The following is an 8,931-nucleotide window of genomic DNA, read 5'->3' on the forward strand; positions in this document are numbered from 1 at the left end:
CCAGCCGAATTCGGTTAGGCTGGCTTTCACATCTCCGCCGCAACTTCCCAGGAGTCCCGATTCTGGTGTGTGGAGACTTTAATGCCCCGCATGGATCCTGGGGCTACCCGAGGAACAGCTCTAGGGGTCAGCTGGTTGGAGACACATTTAGGGGGGCGAACTTTCAACTCCTAAATGATGTTCTCAGCCCCACTCATCGGCAAACACACCCTCGCGCACCGTCTTACTCTCCGGACCTTACTTGGTGGCTTGGGCACGGTGCGCCCTCATGGCACTTGGAGCTCGACGGCTGGGCGAGTGATCACCATCCAATTTATATTAGGCTTGCTGCAGGACCGGTGCCACGAATTCATCGACGCTGCCGGGTCATCGATTGGGATGAGTTCAGATCACAGCTCTCCCCCCTAGAACAAGAGTCTGATGACCCGATTTCTATCTTACAAAGCGTACTGCACGCATCAACGCACATCTCTTGGGTAGATGAAGCCCGACCTACGCCTGACCTTCATCTGCTCCGATTGTGGGCCGCCCGCCGTCGCGCGGAACTAACTGCGGCCCGCCAACCGTCTTCTGAGAGTGCCAAGATCCACCTTAATCACCTGACAGCCCAAGCGCGAAGACATGAACGACGCCTTCCAGGGCTCGCTGGATAGATTGGTGTGTTTCACTCGGTCCCTCAACAAACACAGCCTTGATATGGCGCACGTTTCAGGCAATGAAACGAGGCCGCAAGCCGCAGAACTCCTTGGACAATGCTTACCTTGCATCGGGTCTCTCCTTGCAAGAATTTGCGGAGGAGGCAATGAAGGCTTTTTTCCCCAATTATGACACGCCTCCTCCGTCCTTTGGGGGACCTTCACCCCTTCCCCCTGAGGCAGGCCGATCCCTTACCATGGAAGAGGCAGCTGGTCTTGTTTCCCCCTTTACCATGGCGGAATTGTTGGCAGCTATCGACTTAGCAGGAACACATGAGGCACCGGGCCCCGATGGTATACAGTACGAAGTGTATAAGAACTGCACAGAGAAGTATCTTCAGGTCATACTGACCACTATAAACGAAGCTTGGGCCTCTGGATGCGTACCCACTTTCTGGAAGCACGCAGAAATCATAGGCGTCCCGAAAGCAGGAAAACCACCGGATAGGCTCAGTAATCTACGGCAGATTGCTCTGACGTGTACCATATGCAAGCTGGCTGAGCGTATGCTAGCATCAAGGCTCACATGGTGGCTTGAGGGCATAGGTTGGTACCATCCCTCTCAGATCGGCTTTCGGCCCCACATCGGCGCAGAGGACGGCCTTGAAGCGTTCTCTACTTCCGTACTCATAAGAGGACGCATTTGTCGTATTCGTTCTATTCTTGCCCTAGATGTGAAGAAAGCGTACGACAATGTGAGCCACCAAGCAATCCTACAGATACTGCGATGGCTTCCCTATTGAAAATGTGGAGTTGATAATCCATCAAACATCAACATGGTGGAATATGGTAATGGCATTATTGATGGCATGACGGCAGATGACTGCATGCTGGCAGGGTGATGGATGACGGCATGCTGGTAGACGTCGGTACGGCGGTAGCTGACGGCATGCGTCGGTAGCTGACGGCAATGGTAGCGTCGATGCTGGCAGGTTGAGTGACGGTATGATGGCAGATATTCGAAATTGCACAAAAATGATGACGACATGAAAAGGAAAGGTGGTATGCAATGCTAATTAAAAACTGGTTTCATTTCTTGCGAATAAATTTATGAAATAAGATTTGCAGCAAATAAGTAAGCTTGCCTATGCGTTTTGCTCTGTCCATTCATGTCGTGATCATTTTTCTGCTATCCTGCTACAATGCTCTGAAAACTTATCAACCATTTTATGAGAGCTTAGAGGTGTGTGCTGGGGTGCTTAAAAATATTACACAAAACAAACTTGGTTTTAACGTTGAATATATTATCATTAAATATCAAATATGGTGACTATCTTCGAACAGGTGGGCAGCTGAAAAGAAAAAAAAACTGAGTTACACACTAAAGCTTATACAATCCAGATCAACTCAAAACAAATGTATATTCACATTTCACATACCTCCTTAAACATTCTGAGATGGTCACTTCGATATGGTCCCTTGCTTCTGCCCTTCCTCTTTGCCATAAAAATAGAAAGCCTGCAGAAAAATAACATTTTCAACAAATTAAGTGGAAACCATCCTGCTAGGACTCCCTTCAGGTCATGGAAGGGTGCTCTTGACCGGCACTGCTCTAAAAGTCATCGCATGGAGGCAATGCCTTTCCCGGGAAAGGATTTTAGTAAGATGCAAGCGTGCATGCATGCAACCGAGAATTTCAAGAGAACATGCGTTAGCAGCAGGTGGGAAGGAAGAAAAACACCCTCATCTAGAAGAATTCTATGCTCAAAGCGCAGCCAGCGAATACCAGGCGCAAAAAAATGTAGCTTCAGGCGAGTGTTGAAGGTTAGGAACACGTTAAATTGAAAAGTGAAGAAGGCCAGATGACATTAACCTGGTTGGATGCATTGAAGCGACGAAAAGAAACGCACACAGTCTTGAGATGAAAGTGCAGACTAAACGAACGCTTGCAAAAACTTCAGCATCTTGTGATGAATTTAGAGAAAGTTCAATACTATGAGGACAACCGAGCTGTGCAAGCACTAAAGACCCTTTCAGAAGCCGCACAAGAAGGAGAACGGGTGTGCCAAATTTACCATGGAACAGATTAGCAATAGTGATAAGGCGCGCTGACTAGACAGGAACCCACGTTGCGGCAAAGTGTTGTGGAAGGGGACTTCTTGTAAAGGATACGAGCATGGGAGGGGCAAAAAACTGCTGAAGCTGCCGTGTCAAAGCACACTAAAAATCTTGTCGGACCTTCTGCAAGAGACTCGAGTAATAAACCTAATAAAGGAACGACTTCAAGTGGAGGGACAAAGCTTGCGGTCACTAAAAGAACCATACTGCAGCCTGATTACTGACGAAATGTCAATACAGGAAAAAGTAATTTATGGCTGCGAAGTCGACATATTTTTGGCCTTGATATAAGCTGTGAACCTTGAACCGGTGGTGCCACTGAATTAGCCTGCAGGCTCCTTTGGTTTGTCCTGCGGGGGCTTTCCACGGCTGACGTTATCCCCTTAGGGTATTTTTTTACCGGGAACAGGAAGCATGACCGGCGCCGTAACCTGAATTTTAGTGTGCTCAACTGTGTAAGAGGTGGGGTTCTTCATTATCCGTATTGTCACAGACAGCCACCAGACAAACAGCGCCATGTTTCTAGGCATGTCGGTTGACAACACACTACAACATCAGCATGTTTTGCTACATCCAGCGCGGCAAAATGACCCATCGTTCCTTTTATTTGACCAAACCACCTCATTAAGAACCTTAGAACAAATTTTCTAGAGAGAGGGGGGGGATGTTTGGTGGAATGCAGAAAGTTAGGGACTGTTTTGTTTTCAAGGCCCTCTTAAAGATCCAATAAAACTTGCCACTTGTGAACCCAGTTTGGCTCCTAAGCTGATCACACATTGAGCCGAACCTGGAAAAAATTAAGCTGTCCCACGCCACCTTGATATTTTCGCCTGTCGTCATCAGCAGCCCGAAGTTCCTTCAGAAAAAGCTCAAAGGTCACGAACACGCTACAGAATCGAAAATTCCAGTAAAACAAGCTGAATAGTGCAATGCCATGTTAAGGACCATGCATCTATTCCACGTAAATATGTGATTGCAGCCTGTTCAGCAAGGTGTCTCAAGTGAAGCATGACAAAGCGCAATAACACAACAGCCGAACCAAGAACTGAAGCGCGGATGGCTGATTGTGTGGCCGCTTTCCGAATTGACGCCACCGCATCACCGATAGCGTGCACCACAGGCGACGCGGCGGAGGAAAAGAGAGCTATTGTTCTCACAGGCGGAGAGGAGCATTTAGCGGGCTGCACCAAAAGGGGGATATCAAGCAGCTGTGTCACTTCTAAATGTTGCATCATGTGCATCCTAGTTCTCTTTTTTACTAAGAACTCCCACCTTCGTGCTTGTGTTTCAGCAGTTCAGTGTACAATGGCAGCAAAGGTTCATGTTAAACAATACATAAAGACGTTAAATACAATACATCCAAATTCACTGATTCCAAACTCTGAGAGCAATGAATTGCTGAAATGAAGATGCCGACCAGCATATATATACAGTGCTATTGGAAGACCAAAGCACTGCACTCTCGGTCAAATTAGGCAAGTTCTGGTAACTGAATTTCACAGTGCACGTCATAGCATTGCACTACAATTGTATAGAACTAGGTGCTCACCTATTGTAACCAACCTGAAAAACAGCCAGTGACATCTGATGAGAGGTTCATCCAGATAGGTCCATCCACCAAGTAGGGCATGCCAGCTGATCTTCACTGCAAGGTGTAACAGTCAGTAGCCTGCAAGATAGAAGTGAGTGGCAAACAACAAGCAAGTTGCATTAGCCTTAATCCTTCAAAGTTCTAAATGCGATATTAAGGTGTCGAGCAAGGTGTTCTTCACACTCCAAGCGAAAATATAAGAACGTTAAAATACCACATTACCTGGATGTAAGGATGGCCGAAGTGACTATCACAGCACAGTGACAATGTCAACGATCAAGCTTCTAACTCAATTCTCTCTTTGGAAGTAGATGCCGTTCATTATGACCAGTTCATGTATGCGTAAAAAGGTGCCGAGATGAGCTCTCTCATTGCTATACGGCAAATTGCTTCCACGATTCTGTGACAAAGCGCAGACCTAAATGATGATAACGTTGCCTTAACAATTAGGGAGTGCCTAGCGTTCCGTCCAGCCGGAATGCTAAAAACTGCTAAAGTTCCGTCCAGACTGAACGCCAAATCAAAACCAGCCAATTAGCCGCCATTTCTCATTCTGGGATTTGGTGTAGTGGTTCCGCGGCTGACTACGAACGTTGTAGGCCCTGGTTCGATTCTCGCACCACTTTTTTGTATGTGTATGGCCGTGGTTAGCGTTTTGTAATAGCAAAACTTCCCGCCCGCTTTACAATTCACGCGATGAGAGCAGTAGGTCTTGGTTTTTTACTCAAGCGGCCGAGCCGCTCCCGCTCGCTGGAGCCAAGGCCGACGTAGCCATCGCCAGTTACACCCGATCTCCTCTAATTATTACCAGTGATTAATAATTAACAGTGACTCTGGCTAGTGAGTGAGCGGAAGCGGTTTGGCCGGTTAGGTAAAAATCAAGACCGACTGCTCTCGCTGAAATATTGTGAAGCGGGCATCGGGTGGCGACCTCGATATCTGTCCAGATTGAGCTAGAGTTAGTCCGATCATCTGTAATTATTAATAATGATTAATAATTATCAGTGATTCTGGCTAGTCAGTGAGCGGTAGCGGTTTGGCCGGATGGGTAAAAATCAAGAAAGACTGCTCTCAATGCGAATTGTGTCTCCTCCGGACGGAACTTTAGTGACAGTTGCCGTTCCGTCTAGACGGAACGCTATACACAGCCTAACAATTCTGCCAAAGGAGGCTGGAAAGGCTGTGATGAACTGCTGAACAACAATACAAGTGAAGCAATTTTTTTTGTTTCTGAAGTCTCTTCTAGGTGATTGCAGCTTAAACCAGGTTCAATTCTCCTTCCCACGCAGTGCTTGAAGCCCACATGATGTGTCGATGCATGTTTTCAGCTGGTACCGTCAATATCATGGCAACAATTTTTTTCCTTCAAAACATGAATCTAATTAGTCCTTAATAATGGCCGCGATGTCTTAGGGAAGCATAGGAAACCAGATTTAAGGTTGTGCTCACATTGACATCAAACCCATTGAAACGATTTTCAAAAATGACACACATTGGTATAGGCCGCAAAATTTGAAACATGACAATAATGCATTACTGCCAACAATGACAATAGCCAGTGCTTAAAAAAATATTGCGATGAGAAAGAGGTTATCCTGTTCTGAAAAATTAAGAAAAAACTTTCAGTGTGATCTAACCATCTAGAAAAGGCTGTTCTCCCATCTATTCTCTAGCGGCATATTTTCTAGAACTATGTTTGTTTACATCAAGTTGTGTTTTTAACAGAGTGTGTTCTTTGCTGTGCAATTATGTACACAAGCTACTAGAAAGAGACCTTCGGCCTTAACCAGTCCAGAGGAGACCCACTTTTTTTTTGAAGCATTTGCTCTTGTGCGGGGTGCACTCATCCACAGAATGAGAGCCCAATACAAAATTTAACTGAGCAACACGCGTGGCCGCGAATTATTCGGAGACGGTAGTGAATGCTGCAGTGCTTAAACGCTCCCCATGCGCGGCCAGCATTGCTTATGCCTCTGCACCAGACGCACGATACGCATGTAGTTTCGGCGTAGCAAATTCGGGTTGAATGAACGTTTCGGTGCTACTGATACACATGCACAAACATATATGCGATTATCGAACGATTGGAACACTCAAACATTCACTGCACATGCGGGGCTTGCGAGTGTGACGCCAATTTCAGCCATCTTACCCTCAATCTGAACGCAGAGAGCCTTGTTTGTACCAGTGCACTTTACTGAGTGACCGCTTTGGAAAATGACAATCCCTGCAGTGTAGTGTAGACTGCTATGTGCCTCGGCTAAAAGTTACCTAAAGCGAACCACTCCAATCCAGGTACGAAAAATGATGCGAAGAACAATTTGAAATTCTTTAAAAAAAAACTACCGACAAAAAAAAAACGCGAACTCAACCTGGAGCGGTCGACCGCGCGTATTGGCGATCGGTTGTTGCGAGCAACAAAGCGTTTAGCCAACGTAGCAGTATGATCCTACTTCGCTCAACAAAAAGCCTACAAACGGCACAAACAATAGGGCTCTTCGATTTACAGACTCGAATTCACCGCGGATATTCCGCCGGAGTCCGATGATCCCCCGAAGCCATAAGGATACACAAGAAAATCGAATGCCTGACTGCTTTCAGGGAATCGACGGTGAGTTCTGGACTGTAAATCGAACAGCCCTACTGTTTCTAGTCCCGCACGCAATATCCGCGGTCGAAAGGCACATCTACGTAACCCTCAAAATCAGTCGCTGTCAAAAAACATTAGGGCTAACCGACGACGCAAACGTCTAACACGGAACGGAAGAGCCCTGCCCTGTTAAATACACAAGTAAAGTGCAAAAAGTTGACTAGTCACTTACCTTAAATCACAGGCGACATATCTTCGTCGAAACAATAATCCGATGTCTTCAAAACAACCACAACAGAGCCACTCGACAAGCGCGTGCAACTCCACCGTCTCGGTAGAGTGTACTAGAAGTTTTAGAGTGGCCCGAGCGGCGGCCTCTCCCATTGCTCCGCCGGGTTGACTTTCGAGCAGAAAATAAACCGGCATAGCGGCGGCGCTGCTGTCCTCAACCACTGAATAGCCGAGCCGCCGCTTCCCTGCCCCAGCTCCTAGCCTGCGCGCGGCAAGATTTGCGCTGGTCGCTGCGGTGTTGGGCGCCTGGGTAACCTTAGCCTGGGCAGCTGATTTATTGATCGATTATGAAGTTTAACGGGCCGACGCTACACAGGCGATGAGGGGCGCCGTTGTGGAGGGTTAAGGATTAATTTTGACACCACCTGGGAATCTCTAGCCTGCGCCGAAATCTTGAACACACGGCCGTTTCTAGCTTTTCTTTTCCATCAGAAAAGCGGCCACCGTGGCAGGAAATCGAATCCACGCCTTTGGGCAGCTAATTTAGAGAGTAAACGCCGTACGTTGAAATTCCGCTTGTGAAAATTTTAAACCAGTACGACCCAACATCAAATTATCGACGCCTTCCACCTAACGATAGTTTCACATTTCCTGATGCGTATTCTGAAAACGCTCTTGATATACAGCTCCCGTTAACTCAAAGTCGTAAAATTGTCTGAAAATTTTAAGATATGTGGAATGCCAAAAATTTGTGGCCAGGTCACTGAAATAGCAGCTGGTGCTCCTTATAGCTCCACTGCAAATAGGTGCTTTCCTAATGAAGGGAAAATAATTGGCGGGGAAAACAATTTTTAATATTGAAAAAGAAAGAACTTATATGATCCTCGCCTTCTTTGCGTTCGCATCTACATCCCAAGAAAGCGTTCTCAAGCTGCTCAATGCATCACATCGGTTGTTGGTCGCCAACGCTACTTTCTATCTTGTTGTGAAGCAGACGTTGCATGTTTGGTGTTTCTTCTGTTGTAGGCACTTCTGGAGGCTCCTCGTCGTCCTCATGATCAGCTGTGTTGTCCACATGTAGCTATCTCAAAACGATGTAAGCGACAGACAGCATTCCGGTAACGGGGCGGTCGGTTTTGCACAGCGCGTACTTCGCGTAAATTTGCCATTCACGACCGCGTTTGCCGCTTAGTAGTGGGAGCTAAGCGTTCGAACAGGGACATTATCAGCTTCCTGGGCTAACTTTGCCTTGTGTCCTCTCTGTCAAGATTTCAAGGTATCCGTGGTCCTAGGGAAAAAAAACGTTTCGAGAGAAATGGGGGCAATTGCGTACCGCCTATGGGAGGTAGTTTCGATTTGACAGATATTTAGAGTTTCCAAAACCGAGTTAATCTTTCACGTTCGGTATCTGGAAAGTTTTCCCCTTCACCGGTATTGGTTGCGGCAAGCACAATGAGACTTTTACTGCAAACTTGGTTGGGTTCTACGTCATGACACGGATGCGTTTCTATATAAAAAGTCTAAACAAGTCCTGTGATCACATGCGAAGTTCTGAAAATGCGTTTGCCCCAAAATGTAAGCAAAGTATTTTTGTCCCCGGTAAATCTCTATGCTAGCGTTCTTGTACTTTTCTTTGTTGAATAGATTTTGTGTATGATTATTTGCGTTACATTTCATGTTTGTTGCCATCGAAAATGCAATAGAAATGTGTATTTAGTACCAGTTCCGTTTATTTGAACTTTGAACTTTCTTTCATAATAGATTGT

At 46.3% G+C, this 8,931-nt stretch overlaps 1 long non-coding RNA gene across 1 annotated transcript; it reads right to left on the bottom strand.

Moving 5' to 3' along the window:
• Nucleotides 1–1,671: 1,671 nt before the first annotated feature.
• Nucleotides 1,672–7,270, bottom strand: LOC144164049 (uncharacterized). The gene is made up of 3 exons (XR_013321020.1): nt 7,167–7,270; nt 4,303–4,422; nt 1,672–2,153 (listed from the first exon to the last, which is right to left on the bottom strand). It is a non-coding gene; the product is annotated as an uncharacterized LOC144164049 (long non-coding RNA).
• Between the last annotated feature and the right edge of the window lie 1,661 nt (nt 7,271–8,931).

Source organism: Haemaphysalis longicornis, unplaced genomic scaffold (assembly GCF_048455015.1).
Source record: "Haemaphysalis longicornis isolate Haplotype H1 unplaced genomic scaffold, Haemaphysalis longicornis Haplotype H1 scaffold_13, whole genome shotgun sequence".
NCBI lineage: Eukaryota > Metazoa > Arthropoda > Arachnida > Ixodida > Ixodidae > Haemaphysalis > Haemaphysalis longicornis.